This window comes from Rhipicephalus microplus, chromosome 4 (assembly GCF_043290135.1).
Source record: "Rhipicephalus microplus isolate Deutch F79 chromosome 4, USDA_Rmic, whole genome shotgun sequence".
Lineage (NCBI taxonomy): Eukaryota > Metazoa > Arthropoda > Arachnida > Ixodida > Ixodidae > Rhipicephalus > Rhipicephalus microplus.
This window is the reverse complement of record NC_134703.1, coordinates 133,708,647-133,726,349: the sequence shown is the minus strand read 5'-3', so window position 1 is coordinate 133,726,349 and position 17,703 is coordinate 133,708,647. Positions and strand designations below refer to the sequence as shown.

Sequence of the window (17,703 nt, the reverse complement as noted above, 5' to 3'; positions counted from 1 at the left end):
AGAGTGCGGGCATCGGTTGTACGACGGGTGGTGATCCAGCGAGGACTTGTGCGTACGTCGGCTTGGGTCGAGGTACTGGAGCGTCTACATACGCTGGCCCAGTCATGGGCGCCAACTCCTCTTTGATAACGTCGCGCAAAACAGTGTTGGAGGGGGGAGGTGGACTCGTTGTCGTTGAGAGGCCGAACGATTGTAGCTCTTCCCGCATAATCGCCCGGATGATGGCACGCAATGAAGCATCAGTCGTGGTGGTGTTTTCAGCGCTGTCCGGCGGTAACCGTTGGGATTCAAGTTCCTCTAGGCGTTGGCACGTGGCAACAACGTCAGCGATTGTAGTCGGGTTTCGAATGACCAAGGCATTGAACGCGACTGTGCCGATCCCTTTCAATAGATGACGAACTCTTTCTGATTCAGACATGGACGTGTTGAAACGGTGACAGAGAGCAAGCACATCCTCTATGTAGGATGTGTAAGACTCACCGCATTGTTGCTTGCGAGCATCTAGTGTCTTCTTCGCGAGAGCTGAACGAACCCCCGGGGTGCCGAAAATTTGGCGAAGCTGTTGCTTGAAACGTGTCCAGTCCGTAATGTCCGTTTCATGATTGAAAAACCATGTTTTCGCTACGCCTGTCAGATAGAAAGAAACACGGCGAAGCTTGGTAGGATCATCCCAATTGTTAGTGGAACTCGCTTGATTGAACTGGTCCAACCAATTCTCCACATCTTCACCTCGAAGTCCGGCGAACGTGGGCGGCTCACGCTGGTGCGCGGTGATAATCCACGATGAATAGGCCGCGGTAGGCGGGGCCGTGGAGGTAGACGCAGAAGCGCCGGTTGGCTCGTCCTGAGGCATGTTACCGGACACCTGGCACAAACGACGACCTGAGCGGAGCTCCAGGAGGCAGATCGGGCTGCGAGAGGACGGAAGATCGTAGAGCACACTCCACCACTTGTGATGTAACGGTGAAGGAAACCTTTATTAGGCCCGGAAGACACGACGAAGCGACCACACTCAAGGCACACAGCAGATGAAGATGACGACCACTCACGATGATGAATATGTGTAAAGAGAGCAGATGTGCTTAATGAATGCCTACAATCTATATATATATATATATATATATATATAAATATATATATATATACATATATATATATATATATATACATGCAGTAACATACACATACGCACGCGCGATCTTCGCGCAGGCGTTGCGTGATATACGCACATGTGAAAAGAAAAATGCTTGGCAGGAATGATTACAGCAGCTTAATTTTAGAATGGGTAGCACTACCAGTTGCTCAGAAAAAAAGTATATGCGAGAAATACATTCAGGCACATAACAAAACACATTTCTTAAAACGCTTACTCATATAAACAATATTCTGCGCCTAAAGAAGCCCGACAACTGGTAAAAATGAACATACGCCAAAGATTAGCGTACTCACCAAGAAACATTAAGTTGTCCGAGTGAATTGTTTAGAACAAACTACCGTAGTGTCCGGCACCTCCTTTCCATTGCGTAAGTTTCTGATTTGCATAAGTTTCTGATCTGGCTAACCTCCTTGTTTTTCCTCTTTCGTTCCTCTTCCTCCTCCTCCTCTGATTTGCGCTGTTCTCCGTGGCGTGTCTTCTACATCCCTCCGGAAGTGCTAGAAGGATACGTTGCCGTCTTTCTACCGTAATGAAATTCATTGCACGTGTAGCAATGGCTTCTGGACATGGCTTTCTTCTTTTTTGGGATTGCACGTGTAGCATAGTAAAAAAAAAAAGAAAAGTAAGCGGCCGCTTCTCAACGAGCGCGACGTATTAACATATTTTCTTTCAAAGTTGTCCTTATTAGCGTCGTTTGCCGGCGTTGCCACTAGGTGGCGAGCGCTCAATTGGAGTCACGAATAGCGTTCATTACGTTCTTCGCCAAGCTGTCCGTACTCTTATCTGTTCTTAGTACTCACACAATTGTTACCATGCATCCGTCGCTACCATTACACTTTTTCTTCGTGTGTGCGTTGCGCAATCATTCATGAATCGGTTTCAACTCGTGAAATGGCCAGTACTGCTGTGACTTGGGTCTTGACTGCTGCTTTGTGTTCATTTCTGAAAACTTTAATTCCGTAGACTTATGGAGAGTTGAGAGAATAAAAATCTGTTTCCCATCTCGAGAAATAGTAGTCACTAAACCATCCTTGATACACAATCAAGGCTGTATTGTTCAATCACTTGTTCTAACGCCTCTTATATAAATCTTACAGGTGACCTTTCCGGATTTCTTGAAAAGCCCTATATTCATAATAAGCCATCGTCTTTGTCAACCATGGCTTCAGTGCTCTACACAAGTAATTGTATGATTGTTCCCCAAAACTCAATCATTAATGCCGCCCGCATCTTCGATGTCTGTCTTTAACGCCCAAAAATAAACAACTTACGAATCCTTCACGATCAATTATTTTTGGTACTATATTTGCAAACAAAGAGTAAATAATGACTGAGATTGTGCCAGTTAATTCAACGTCATATTTCTCACTGCGAAAAATTTGAGCTCTTGTGAGCCATGCACGTGATAGCTTTGAAACCAAACAGTTGTATTCTTATTTTTCGACCAAAATCAGCAATACACTTTCCTTGATTATGCAACGTATATGATCATGGTCTGTCTACTGAGTGTACGTATGAAGTTAAACAGGAGAAGTATCTTCGTTTTCTAGCATAAAATGTGAAATTTCAACGTTAATAATTGAGGTTTTATAGAGCAAGCACGTTTAATTAATTTATATCAGGCGTCGTGCTCTTCCATAAACTGAAACAAAATGAATAAATGTATATTCAATATACAATACTTCAACTAATCCTGTATTAACACGATGATTGCAATATAGTTCGCTTTTATCATTTCAAGCATCGCTAAGGTGTCAAGACGTTTTGTCATCTCAATCGTTCTTTACACTAACCCCGGTATTCATGATCGCTCCTTCACTCAAGAACTCTCCTCGACTTGAAAAAGCCGATGGGAGCGCTGTCTCTTGGCAGACCAAGTCACTGCATATCAGCAATATTCTGCAGCGATTCTTGAGAAGCGCAGCGTCGATTTCAGTCGAGCAGCGGCGCAGTGCTCAACTCAGTCAAGTGAAGGATGGAATTCGAGTCGAGGAGTGTTTCTGAATACGGGGGTTAGAACAACGCACTACCGCTGTTTAAACTACAAAAGAGCGGTCCATCATTTCCACTCGTTATTTATTTATCGTGTTCCACACGGCAGGAGAAAGATAAATAGAAATAATCTTTCTGTGTTTTAGCGTTTCTGCTTCGTCTCTTCTCCAAATGAACAAATCCGGACTGCCCACGGTGAACAGAAGTCATTCACTTTATCGAGTCATCATTTCATGTTTCATCGCTTGGTTATATTGTTTCATATGACCCACTTTGCAACCTCTTGTGTAGAGATGACAGAGTGAGTACTTCACGCTGTCACAATACGAGCCTTTAATGTGTGCAGCCAATGGGCTCTCTCCTGAGACTCTCGTGCAGAAAGAGAACAAAGAGGTGAGAGCAAAGCCCGTAAAAATCATCGTTGTTTGAAAGAAAACGCGTTAGCGTCACGAAGCACATGATTGATTTCGCAAACATTGGTCGCTCGTCTTTTGTCATCTCCTCCGTCGTTCAGTGTTGAGCGGGTCACCACCGCAAGGAGCATTGCAAGGCTGCGTGTTGCGTTCACGGCAGAAGCGGTCACGGTAAAACGGTATCAAGTTTCCAAGGTGACATTTGGTGATTAGGTGTTCATTGAAGAATCTGCAGAAATATTTTTCCTTCTACTACTCTCTTACGAGGCCTATGTATGTGGTCTGGGCAAGGCCATGAACCCACCGCGCTGTATGCCATCCAGTAAACAACAATCACAGCGAAACTGTGGACCTGGTTTAAAGCTTTTGGTCGGAATATTATCAAAACGAAAGTTCTGCGCAACCATTCTGTACTCAAATGCGTAGCACATGGCGTATTTTTTATGGCTTCATTCGCTCATTTTCTGTAACTTGGTGTGCACAGTGTGCGCAATCATTTCTACCTAATTCAGGTCAGAGGACCTTCTCAGATTTTTTTTCATGACTGGAAGCGAAAAATCGTGGCTAAATTCAGAGATCGTATAAAGCCCGGGAATGGACGATCCGCCTGACCTTAAAAGCAGTGTCCCTGACAGTGGCCATGCTGTGTCTTTTAGTGAAGAGGAATCACGACCAGGGAAACCTGGGGCGAGGTTGGTGTAGAAAACCTTTCCTAAAAAATTTAAGGACACTTTGTAAATTCCAAAGTGTGTTCGGCGAAAGCTATTGGCCATTCGACTGACTGTGCCATGTCTCTTGCTCAATATTTTGTCTGTTCTTTACTTGTTTCTTTTTTGTATTTTTACACTCACTCAGCAACGCCGCGATTCTTGAGAGAGTGTGAGGAGGAGAGGCCACGGTCAGCACCATTTCAGGGCACGGACAGGCGGATATAAAAAGTTTAAGGTTTTCAATTTAAATTATGTGTGAGGTGCGATGTCTGTATAGGATGCATTTTATAGTTGGAAGACTCTAAGTACACTGAAACTTGTGCCGTTGGGAATGTCTCTTATACTTTCTTCCACGAACAGCCTCTTAGCTATCGTGTTTTCACCTAAATTGGGGTGTTCGCTTACGATCAATCCCTTGCCTACTGTCTGGAACAGGCATTATGCAAGGCAACGTTAAAATTTAAATTAAAACGTGCATAAATTTGCTCGGATCACTCTATAACTTTGGAATGTTAAAGGCAGTCTTAGCGAGAGACCATACTTTGGCTAGACAAAAATGCACGCTTCGAAATTGAAGTTAACAAAATGGTGTATTCAGTCAATGAACATGAATATGAGCATTTAAATGCTTCTTTATCTATTTGCTGCCACACCACCTTAGTGATTTTATTTTTATTGCCCCTGTTTTTATTGATTTTCGTGGTTTGTTTTATTTTCATTGAAAATTTTTGTTCCACTTGTCCTGGCCTTTTCTTTCATTTGCCCATGTCGATGTTCTATGAACCACGTAAATAACGCAACAGTTTTCCTGTTTCCAACACCACTCGTCGTGTTTATTCCCATGCAGATTTGCGAGAAAACGAATACTTATGGTTCCCACGTGAAATTTGTGGGGCCGTTCATGGCTGTAGCAGCCCCATCAATCTGCTTAGTTTAGCAGCTTCCATGTGGTTCGCTTTTCTTGACAATTACATAAAAATAAAATTGGTGTAATAATATGTGTATTTTATTGATTTACACCGGAGAACATGAGCTTGTTGTCGATTCTCCAAGAAAGGAAAGAAACCACAAAGGATCGAAATTTATCTGCTCGCGAGTCGGCTTCTGAGAACACGCTCGAAAGGCGTCAGAAACTTTGAAAAGTAAGAGCCTGGCAACAAATATTCATACGGTGCGAGAATGCGCTCGGTAGCGCCACGGTGGGGCTTGATAGATGGCGGAGCGGATTGAATGTGCGCCCGTGCTTTTTCTTCCCGGACATCGACTGCAGTTGCGGCGGAGATGTATCTAGAAAAAAGGAAAGAACATACGAAAAATTAAAATTGAGAGGCTCTAACAATACGTCCGGAGGAATGGGCAAAGAGGATAGATGTATGGCGCCAGCTGGTTGGCGTACCCGGGGTAGAAAGGAAAAGCTACCAATCATCGAGAAAAATGACGACTCTCCGTATTCAGAATTCGGCTCGATATTTCATTGCTCGCGTATACCTCCGCGACCCGGCTCCCTACACTCAGAGATCTATGTATATTTGTTTTTTGTCTCAATGTTTTGTTTCGTAATGCGATGTGCTTCTTTCGTTATTTTAGCGTGCATGTCGGGAATAAAGGTTGGGCGGCGTTCCTTTAAAAAATGGCGATATCTTAGAAGTTCGCGTTTCGAAGGCTATACGCGTGTAGTTGCGCGGGTGTTTGCACAACCAGCACAACGTTGGTTTATTAGATAGTTTTAGAATACCATCCGCAATGCTTGTGGGTGTATCGTTGCAGCAGTCTCCACAACGTTGGTTTATCAGAGAGTTTTGGACATACGCAAAGCTTCTAAAGTGGCTGCTTGGGCGTGATTGCACGACATATTGGAAGGAAACTTAGCGAAAAACGAGAAACCAGACAGAGAACGACAAGAAGGAGGCTCTCTGTATGTGTCCTTTATTTGCTTTCTCAATTTTCTTGCTGTTTACTTTTAATACGCAGAGCTTGTAGATGGTGCGGGTGTATAGCGGTAGTGTTCGTCACTTCACGGCAGTCTGCAAGAGCTTAGCGTATGACGCGTGTGTAACAGTTTCAAACGCTAACACAAAGCGCAGCGTCACGCTATTCTAAAACTCTCTATCAAAGTCAAAGGCTTAGATGCCTCATAAAACTTGAAAGATAACTATCACCCGCTGGTCTTGGCGTCAGCACGACTGATGCCAAAAAATCATTCCCACATTCACTAAGTTAATGGCGTTAGTAGAGCTTGCTCAGAGGAACACGGGGTGTTTCTTGGGGAGACCATTTCTGTAGGAAGGCTTGTAACGAGCCAGTGCATGTCGCGTACGTCAAAGGCAGCGTTGTGAGCCAGGTTCCATGGCGGGCACTGTACAGGGTTGGCCACGCCGATCAGAACGTTAACCACCGGCCTCTTTAGGCCATACTGGCCGTTGCCGTGAGTCAAATGCCTAACGCTCATAAATGGCAGACGTAGAGCTATCACGAATTCCTCAACGGGGTTGACAGCAGGCACCTAAAAAGGGCTTGGGAAAATTTCAGTACCCGTGAGTAGCACTCATTGTAGGAACTTGCCACGTGATGTCACGCCTACGAGAAGACGAGAACGAAGTGGACATAGTCACGAGGAGGTGGGTGGGTGGGCCAACAGAAACCGATGCCTTGAGCGGCGGCGTGGCACTGTTGGCACTAGTGGGCACTGTTGGAATTACCGGCGAGGTGACCGGGGCAGCGGCCTTGAGCGGAGACTGGAGAAGTGTACACTGACAACAATGGTGCACATGCCGGCAGCCACTGGACAAGGCGCGAGCATGAGAAGCTTGCCGAGCAAGCTTCCGAATTTATAGCGTGATGGTTGCCATAATTTGCAAAGTCATCATGACGTCACATGGCGTCATGTCATCACATTGCGGCTAAGTCAAAAGTGGGCCGATCCCAGAGGCACTTTGCACTCTGCAGGCTCCAAGCACGCGAGGTGCAAACAGAATACGATGCATTTGATCTCGGAGGCATTGCAAAAGCGTGTTAGGTGCAGAAGGTTTTCGGGAGAGAGATGTGGGGTGTGTATCACTGCGTCAATCATGCGATCAGTATTGTTGCTGCCTGGCAAGAAAACGAAGATCTCATTGGCCTTCCAGTCACCTAGGCAAATTAATAATAAACCTTGTGTGGCTGTTCTTTCTTTACAAAAAAGAAAGTTGTCGTTGTCGACCGTGTCATGAAACACTGCACAGTATTCGACTATGCCTAGAGATAGCTTTGACTGATCGTTAAGCTATTATATAAAAATCGATGTCACGCACATGTGCGTAGGACAATCAAAAGTAATTGTGTATCATGTCAGCAGCCATTTTTTTGACTCAGATACCAAGCGACGTAAGATTCGCAAGAGACACACGTAAGATTGGCAGTGGATAACACTGCCAATCTTACGGCAGTGGCATCCACTAGACTCTTGCACTAATGGTAGTCCTCGCGAAAGTTTGAAGAGACAATCACTAGTAGTTGCTCGCGCTTGCCTTGACCATAGACCGATGATAGCAGAACCATAGACCGATGATAGCAGAAATCGTTGTAGAATACCGTCCTCAAAAGACATCGTAGATGAAGGTGACGAAAGCATTACTAAACGTTCTTCAGGATGACAGATTTTCCCCGGAGGTTGGAGACCGATGAAGATCTTAGGATTGTGAGGAGTGTAATCTCACAATCTGTAGGATTGTGAGGAGTGTAAACCGCACGTCTGTCTCGCACGTCTGTCTCGCGCTTAAGCGCGAGACAGCGTGAGACAGACGTGTGGTTTGCTCTGCGATTCGGCGTGCGGTGCGACGATGCGACTGGCGGAGTGGTGACTATTCGTGACGTTTCGTGACGTATCATCGCGTCGCACCGCCGCACAGCCAATGCGGCGAGCATCAAACCGGCCAGGAATTTTCGTCGCAGCATCGCACCGCCGCATGACAGCAGCCAATCATAAGACGGGCAGATGAGTGACGTCACGCTGCTAGTGGCGCCATCTCCCTGTAGCTACTCCCATCACCCGTGATCCAGGCCAGTTCAAGCGATTCTATGGAGTGGTGCGAGCGTTGCTTTGCTGGCATCGCCGACTGTGGTGGCGTGACAATCATCTAGTACATTTCCCTGGTGACGTGATATCATTCCGGATTGAATAAAGTGAGGTTTGAAGTGTGCCATTTATGCACGACAACGCCTGTTTTGAAACCGCTAGCGAGATCGGAGATCGTGAGCAGCGATGCAAGGCCATTTCGCAGGTAAACACGGCTACCGGCGTCTCTGCGCTGGCTCGCTTCACTTCCACCTTTGCTCTTTACATCAATGTATGCTAACGCATTGCATACGAGTGCAAAGCTTGATAATGTTGTCAAACACAAGCACTCAATGAAGAGCTCGCGTTTGAACGGCGTAGGCGACGGCCGGCACCCACGATGCTAGGCCTACCTGTCGGAGTCGTGAATAATCAGCTGTGGCCGCTGTTGCGACGTGCTTGTCGTTCACGAATGCGATTTATTATATATTTTAAGTGTGAATACACTTTATAAGCGACCCCAAACCATCCACCGCCGTCGGCGGCGTCCGCAGTCTTCTCTCTATCTTTAAAAGAAAGAGGACTTGGCGAGCCGCAGCGCGACGCTCTACCGAATAAGCTACGGACGCGACGCTGATATCGGTTTCAGTAACGCGCCTTATATCTTTAACGCCGCGGCGCACATCCCACTCCTCCTTCGCTCGCTCCTCCGCTCTCTTCGCTCGCTGCAGCTGCGTGCGCACCCCTCTCTCTCGCGTGCCTGCCTTCTTTCTCAGTCTCCCGTCGAGAGTGGGTCGTGCGATGGATGTCCCGGAGGCAACGCTACCATCAACAACGAATGCAGTACAACCGAATGCCAGCACTGCACCCGTCGTTGGAGGTGACGGTACCGCGGTGGTTTCGCCGACGTTGGAAGACAAGGCCGCGCTGCGAAGGGCTCGTGAGACAGAACGTAAGCGGGCGAAGCGTGCAGCGGATGCCGAACTGTGTGCTCGCGAGGCCGAGTGCAAGCGGGCGAAGCGTGCAGCGGATGCCGAACTGTGTGCTCGCGAGGCCGTGGACAAGCGGGCGAAGCGTGCGAGACGTTTTTAGTGGTCAAGGATTGCCCGTACGAGCTACTAGGTGGTCTTCCTTTTTGTCGAGCAGCCCGGCTTCTCATTGATTTCTCCAAAGAAGAGCTGCAACTAAACGGTGAAATTTTCCGGCTACGTATAGACTCAAGTGCCCCCGAACATAATGATGTACTTACAGTGCGGTGCCACGAGCAAATTCGCATATAACCTCGCACAGAAGTCGCTATTGAAGTAAAGGTCGCAAGGGACGGAACTCACCTCGTCGAACCGAACAGCACGCTCAGAAACGGACTTCAGGTTGCACGCACAATAACGAGGATCGTGCATTGGAGAGGCCTCATTCGCATAGCTAATCCTACCATGTCGCCAGTAAACCTGCTCAGCGGAACAAAGCTTGGATGGGCTTCATCTATTCATGACGCACAGCTGGCAATCACGGCCCCCGAGAATGATTGAGTGCCTCAAGAGTTTGACACAGAGACTGGGGATCACCTACAGCCATCTGAGCGGGATGAACTGCTGTCGCTCATTGAGAAGTACCGCCATCTATTTACGAGCAGTGACAACCCCATCCGGCAGACTCATGTCGCTGAACATGTGATCGACACAGGCGATTCTCGACCAATTCATCAGCACCCATATCGTCATTCCCCTTTCGAAAGACAACAGATTGAGCAACAAGTAGAAGAAATGCTGCGCGATGGGATAATTAGAGAGTCTCACAGTCCTTGGTCATCACCTGTCGTCCTCGTGAAGAAGCCAAATGGGACTTGGCGTTTCTGCGTCGATTTCCGCAGAGTCAATGAGGTCACTAAAAAAGATGTGCACCCACTGCCACGAATTGATGACATTCTCGACGTGCTACAGGGGTCAAAATACTTCACAACACTTGATCTAACATCAGGCTACTGGCCAGTGGGCATCAAGGAGGAAGATAAGCAAAAGACCGCATTTGCCTGTGGACCCGGCCTGTACGAATTCAATGTTGTCCCTTTCGGCCTGTGCAACGCCCCTGCCACATTCCAGAGAATGATTAACAAAGTCCTCAGTGGTCTTCTCTGGAGAGTTTTTTTGGCCTACTTGGACGACATCGTTATTTTCTCGAAGACTATGGCAACTCATTTGCAAGATTTGGAAAGTGTGTTTTCGGCTTTGGACGCGGCAAAATTACGACTGAAGTCCGAGAAATGCAGCTTCGCCCGCCAGGAGATCAAATATCTTGGGCACATTCTCACAGGTGAAAGCATTCGGCCAGACCCAGACAAAGTAGCAGCGATCGAAAAATTCCCCAAGCCACGAAACAAGAAAGGTGTACAGAGCTTTCTCGGAATCTGTAACTACTATCGGCGATTCATCAAAGATTTCTCTCGCATTTCTCGACCTCTGACCAACTTAACCAAAAAGGATGTTCCTTTTGTCTGGGATGCGGCATGCGAAGTGGCCATGCAATCCCTCAAAGAGAAACTGATCACAGCCCCAATTCTGCGTCAGTTTGAGCCGGGAAAGCCGATAGAGGTGCACACTGATGCCTGTGATAACAGCATTGGCGCCGTGCTTGTACAGAAAATTGAAAATCAAGAGAGAGTCGTCGCCTATGCCAGCCGCCACCTTAACAAGGCTGAGATGAACTACAGTACAACTGAGAAAGAATGCCTTGCCGTTGTGTACGCCTGTGGACAGTTTCGGCCATACGTCTGTGGTGCTAAGTTCACGGTCGTAACTGACCAAGCCAGCCTGGCTTGGCTAATGAAAGTAAGGAATCCGAATGGTCGTCTTATGCGATGGTCCCTGTTGCTTCAGGAATTCGACATAACGTTGCGACACCGCCCTGGCCTCAAGAATGGAAATGCTGACACGCTTTCCCGCCTTCCTCATGATCCCGCGCCTGTGAGCGAAGAAAACTCCTTACCGTTGCTGGTTCTGGATCAGGTGGATGTTGGAAAAAATCAAAAATCAGAGGGCAGACCCATGGATGAAAGAAATTATGCAGCACCTCGAGCACCCGGATGCGCCCGTTGTCAGAAAAACTAAAAGAACGGCACGGAGCTTTCGGTTGATCGCCGGTGTACTGTACCGAAGGGCGAAAGGATTTCAGGAGGATCATGCGGTGCTCGTTGTCCCCAAGTGCTTGAGATCTGAGATTTTAAGGTACTGCCATGACGACACCACGGCAGGCCACTTAGGTGTCAAGCGCACATGGGAGAAAGTTCGTTGCCGATATTTCTGGCCGAAGATGTTCTCGTACGTAAGCAAGTACGTTCTCTCCTGCCCTGACTGCCAGACACGAAAGCAACCACCGGGGAGGCCGGTCGGTTTCTTCCAACCGATCCCACCTGCAGGTCGACCTTTTCAGCAGGTGGCCATGGACTTCATTGGGCCTATCACTAAATCCAAAGCAGGGAACCACTACATCGTCGTGATTACCGACTATCATACGAAATGGGTCGAGGCTGTCGCGTGTCCAGCGGCCACTGCCGTAGAAGCAGCAAGAGCTTTCGTCGAACAAATCGTCCTACGTCATGGTGCCCCGGAGAAAGTAATAAGCGATCGGGGGCAGCACTTTGTCGCCAACTTGACCGAAGAAATATTCCGGCTCGTGGGTAGCGAGCATGCCACCACAACAGCATACCACCCACAGGCCAACGGCTTGTGCGAGCGTTTTAACCGCACGTTGGCTGACATGCTCAGCATGTACGTTTCCTCACACCACCGCGACTGGGATGAATTTCTACCGTACGTTATTTTGCATACAATTCTTCCACCCACGAGACGACTGGATTCACTCCCTTCTTTCTTCTTCACGGACATGAACCGACACTACCGGTGGATGTAGGGTTGGGCGCGCAACACGGATTCGGCTACACCCCGGATGCAATGAAAGTGGCTCGCAGGCTGCGGCAGGCTCGAAAAACAGTAAATGAACGGGAGAAGCGTTAGCAGGAGAAGAACAAGCGCAGCTATGATGCTAGGCGATAAAGTGTTATTTATCATCAGGGCGACTTGGTGTACTTGTGGACTCCCTCCCGGGCGAAAGGGAAGACGACGAAGCTTCTTCACAAATATCACGGACCTTTCCGTCTTATGCGCCGGGTAGCCGAGAACAACTGGGAGGTGGTAGACCAAACTGGGAAAAAACGTGACGTTGTGAATGTGGCGCATTTAAAGCCCTGCCACGTTCAATTGGGCTCCGAAGCCGACGACGCGGACGATGAGTCTGATGATAATCATGAGGTGCGCGATCTCGGTGGTGATGTGCGCGAGGGCAGTTCCAGGAGAGATGACCACGGATTGCACCGAAGTGTTGTGCGCGGGAACATTGCAACGAGTGATGAACAGGGATTCCATCAAAGTGATGTGCGCGAGAGCGGCTCCAATGGTGATGTGCGTGAGTGCGGTTCGCGAGTGGGTCAAGAACTCCGTTTGCAACATTGTGCGCGCATGACACAGACCAGTGTTCCACTACAGCAGTGCGAAAGCTACGACACGGACACTGAACTTTACTCTGACTGGAAGACATTTTCAAGTAATTACAACGCACAACAGAATGTCAGTGCTTACGAAATGGACACGGAGTTGTATTGCAGTACCGACGAGAGAACCTGTATATTTCTGTGCCCAATGATTTTGTTTTGTTTTTTCATCTGTTGTTTTTATGTAATTTTTTGAAGCCTCTCACCTTTTATACACATGCATAAGTGTCTTTCAGTAAGCATTTCACACACTTGTTGAATGCAAAACCTTTTTGTATATTTAGTCTATTTCTTGTCGTGTTTTACAGATAAAATGAGTGGGGCACTCTTTTTCGTAGGGGGGAGGTGTCGCGAGAGCAATGTTTCGCGGAAAACCTTGTTCTTTTTCGGCTGCAGCTGGAGCTTGTTCTTTGCCAGACGCCCTTCTTAGCGGCCCCGTTTAACTTGTCTCGGGGAGCGCGCCTTAAGGAAGAAGGAGTGAACAGAAAGGGCTGCGTCTAGCTGGTCTCTGTGCACTTGGCGCCAGGGTAGGCACGACGCCGTACTTTGGACTAGATTGCAGAAATTGGGTGCCTTTCTCCTTCTTCTAACCACTAAGCCCACACGCTTCAAACGAACGAGCCGCCGTTTTGGTCCTCCGGGGACAAAGGGCACCTACATTTGAGCGGTCGGTAGCGCGTCAAGGCCGTTTCGGAGAACGCGCCCGTTTCAGAAGCTGCCACAGTGTTGTCGCAGACAGGCTGCAGGCAACCACATGTTGATTTGATTATCCTCGGCTTGCCCGGTTGGTCCGCGCCACCGGGGACGCTAAGAAAAACCCTATTTAAGCAGTGACTTGGTCTCTTTTTGGAGTAAGCGGAGTCGGGGTAAACAGTGGATCTCACCACCGGAGACCATGCCATGCAGGCCGAAGGGTATGCCACCATTTTCTATGTTTTGTCTTTGTGACCTAGTGCATTTTGTAAATTGAAGTTGTGTTAGCTAAATAAACCCCCAATGAGTGCTCCCCAAAATCATCGTGTTGACTTCTCAACGATTGCCTCCGCGGAGTTTCACCCACACTTATTCGTCTCCCTGGTCGTCCGATGCGCCTAACTTTGAACAACCCCGACGTTTCGCTACAAGAGGATGCCGAACATCGCGCTCGCGAGGCCGAGGACAAGCGGGCGAAGCGTGCAGCGGATGGTGAACTGCGCGCTCGCGAGGCCGAGATAAGGCGTCAGCATCGACCCGCGAACGCGGCCCAAGAAGCGGAACGACAACGCAAGCGTAAGGCGGAGAAGGGCGATGAAGGCCGGCGTCAAGACGACGGATTTTAACTTTACTCCCCCTCATAGCATCATCCCGTGCATTCGCACTTAACCATGTTTACCCTCGGGGAAATGTTTGGGAGTTTTTTTATGGAACAAACCGTGCCTGTGCAATGTTGTTTGTTTTGAGCCTCATTACGAGGATACCAAGTCGTTCGACCCTGCGTGCCGAAGCGCCGCATGGGGGCGGAGCCTGCCGCTGATAGCACCTTCGCCCTCGTGTGTCCCGAAACGTCGCATGCGGCACGCCGCATCGCACGGAAAATCGCACGTCTGTCTCGCGCTTTACGTAGACAACATGCGTCTCCCTCGTTTCGTGACGGAGGGACGCTGGACGCGCAGAAACACGCATGCGTCAAAGCAACGTCGTGCGGCGCGCGACTGCGAGTATATGGCAGGACCGGCGCCTGGCATGGCAACGCTGGCGCGGCGCGACGAAATGAACGCCGGCGAACACGCGCACCTCGTCACGTTGAAATGTATTCGCGTCTTGACTGTGGCATGCAGTCATGGTCTCACACGACATGCTACTCATTATTATCACGTTTGCACCAGTCACCTACCTTCGTCATCTATTGGCGTCGCGCAATACCGAGTTTGGTACATGTGAAGCTAACAAAACAGCCGCGAGCGCATCATGACCGTAACATGTAGTCATGTTGTTACATGACACGCATCTGATGTTTATCATGTTTGCACCAATATCATACCTTTGTCATCCATTCACGTCCCGTACTATGAAACTTGGTATAAGTGAAGCTAGCAAAACCGCCTACAGCGCATCATGAGCGTAGCATGTAGTCATGCTGTTACATCTAACGCATCTCATGATTACCATGTTTGCACCAGTCATGTACCGTCGTCTTTCAATCACGTACCGTAATACCAAATTTGATATATGTTACGCAAGTGAAACGGCCGTGAGTGGATCATCAGCGCGAGATGTAGTCATGTTGTTACATGACATGCATGTCATGATTTCCATATTAGGGTCTGTCGCTTGTGTTCGCCATGCAATCATGTCATACCTTACCAGTTTTGCAACAAGCCATGTGAGCGAAACCACCGGAAGAGTTGCAGGACCATGACATGTAAATCATGACATTCATGACAAACATGTCATCATTTTCATGTTATGACTAGTCAAATATATTCTTCATGCAGTCATGCTATGCCATGGCAAGTTTGGTATCCCCCGCCGTGGTGGTCTAGTGGCAAAGGTACTCGGCTGCTGACCCGCAGGTCGCGGGTTTGATTCCCGGCTGCGGCGGCTGCATTTCCGATGGAGGCGGAAGTGTTGTAGGCCTGTGTGCTCAGATTTGGGCGCACGTTAAAGAACCCCAGGTGGTCTAAATTTCCGGAGCCCTCCACTACGGCGTCTCTCATAATCATATGGTGGTTTTGGGACGTTAAACCCTACAAATCAATCAAATCAAGTTTGGTATCGGTACCTATATTGAAAAAGCCAGGACAGCTAAAAGTCTTAGGCGGCTAAATAGGTAGATAGAGAGATAGATAGATGGATAGATACGCTCAAAGTCGTCGAAGTTCGCTAAGAAATGCTTCGCATTTAAAAGTGTTTAACGATTTAGAGTACTCGGTACACTACCATGGGAGAGCTCAAAGACATCCCCACACCACTACACAATCAAACTTGTTTGTTTAGAAAAACCGTGTGTTTAGAGAAAGTTGTTAATGATTTAGAGTACGAAGTACTCTACTATGGCAGAGCATAAAGCCGTCCCTTTGCAGTCCTAAAGTTCCCGTTCAACGAATTGTGTTTAGAAAAAGAGGGTAACGATTTAGAGTAGTAGGTACTCTACTATGGCAGAGCATGAAGCCATCCCGTGAAGAGTTGAAACGAATGGCCAAGGTTTCAACGGCTTGTTTAGAAAATGGAGGTAACAATTTAGAGTACCGGGTATACTCTACTATGGGAGAGCTGAAAGCCTTCGCGTGGGCTTCCCACCTAATTACGGGCAAAAACAATTTTATTGCAGATACCTTGCAGCAAGTCAGTCGCGCGTGCTTCGAGGATTTCACACTGAGGACATATGCTTATTTTCCTCGTTGTAGGAACGAAACTTTGAACACCCCTAACTAAACTAACAAGGATTCTTCAAAGAATACTCCGCCACACGAAATATTTTAAATATACATGTCCGACTCTTATTTTCTAGTATGCCTAGAGAATAACATTAGCGGTATAAATTGCGCTCCGTACTTCGCTCAGTCCAGCGCGGTCGCGCGCCTATCTTTACAGACGTTGATCAGCACACGACTCACCCATATCAACCAGATAAAGAACACAGGGGATTTAGAAAAGGGAAGCATTGGTTCAATGAGTCAAACGATCCTGGTGGGCCGGACACAGCAATAGGACAGTAATTACTAGATCTAGTGTAATGGGCTTTTGTCAGGTAACTAACCTTCAACAACCTCGGCGGTGAGCATGGCATCTTTGCTGCGGTGTGGAGCCTCAGGTCGATCGTTGGCAACTGGTGCTTTTGAACTACTGTGGTTGTTGCATAGAAAGCGGCAAAGCCAAGTTCAGGTTGCCAGCACACATTGGCCCCAGTGTGATTCCGAGTGAATTGCTCGTGTAGTCCAACAGACAGCTCTGGAAGAGTGGCGGCGAGAGCAGAGTGGCTTCGTCTGGGGCATGAACTTGAAGTCGTAGTGTTGTCGCAGGAAACGATCACGAAGGATCCGTGCGTGAATTCGCGTGCAGAAGACGACCATTCCGGAAGGGTGTCACATAGTAGCCTCACGGGCAGCGTGCGCTTATTCATTGACGAAAACGACCTTTATAGCCAGGGGAGAGAGGGGATGAGCGCACTGGTTGGTGCCTACGTGCGACTAGCTGTGTAGTGAAGTGATAAGCGGCGCCGATGGCAGCAAGATAGGTTCAGCTTCTACAAGCGCTGTCCACGAGATGCAGGTGCCCAGAACGGAGAAGACCACAGCCCAGAGCTCACATAACCGCAGCCTGCAACAACAATGGTGGTAAGCGTGACACCTTTGCTGCGGTGTCGAGCTTCATCTGTCATTCTTTTTAATTTCATACTGAAGTACACGTACTAAAAGGGTTGCCGAGGGATGGTTTAAGTGCACCTTATATTGTTTTTTTAATTTATCAGCTGCACAGCCCAGCATGATATCAGTAGCTGAGCACAATAGATGACGACTTATTGCCGACAAACGTGTGTGAGCTGTTAATAATAATATTACTCCTATTACTATCGTTATGGTTACTTTAAACGCAGAGCAATTTTTAGTCGCACGATGTCACACTTCGACGTCGACGGTGCCCTCTCAGTGCCACTGCGCATGCTCACGTCTCGTGCCCAGACGCACATGCTCGGATTTCGCGCCGGCCCAGAAAGACACCCGAAAAACTGTCGCTCTAGGAGACAACAAAGGATAGGACACCAACGGCCTTTCAGCAAGTCGAGCACACGGAGAGGGCTCGCTTACCTTTACCCGTACTCCTCTTCCACAAACGTGGGTGGTGTGTATACAATCGGTCGAGCGCGCGTTCATAAT

The 17,703-nt window shown here is 48.2% G+C and overlaps 1 long non-coding RNA gene across 1 annotated transcript in view; it reads right to left on the bottom strand.

Moving 5' to 3' along the window:
- Positions 1 to 5,255: 5,255 nt before the first annotated feature.
- Positions 5,256 to 17,703, bottom strand: part of LOC142814617 (uncharacterized) — a 102,803-nt gene continuing 90,355 nt past the window's right edge. The window contains exon 3 of the long non-coding RNA XR_012894984.1: positions 5,256 to 5,558. This is a non-coding gene — a long non-coding RNA (uncharacterized LOC142814617). The remainder of the gene's footprint in view (positions 5,559 to 17,703) is intronic.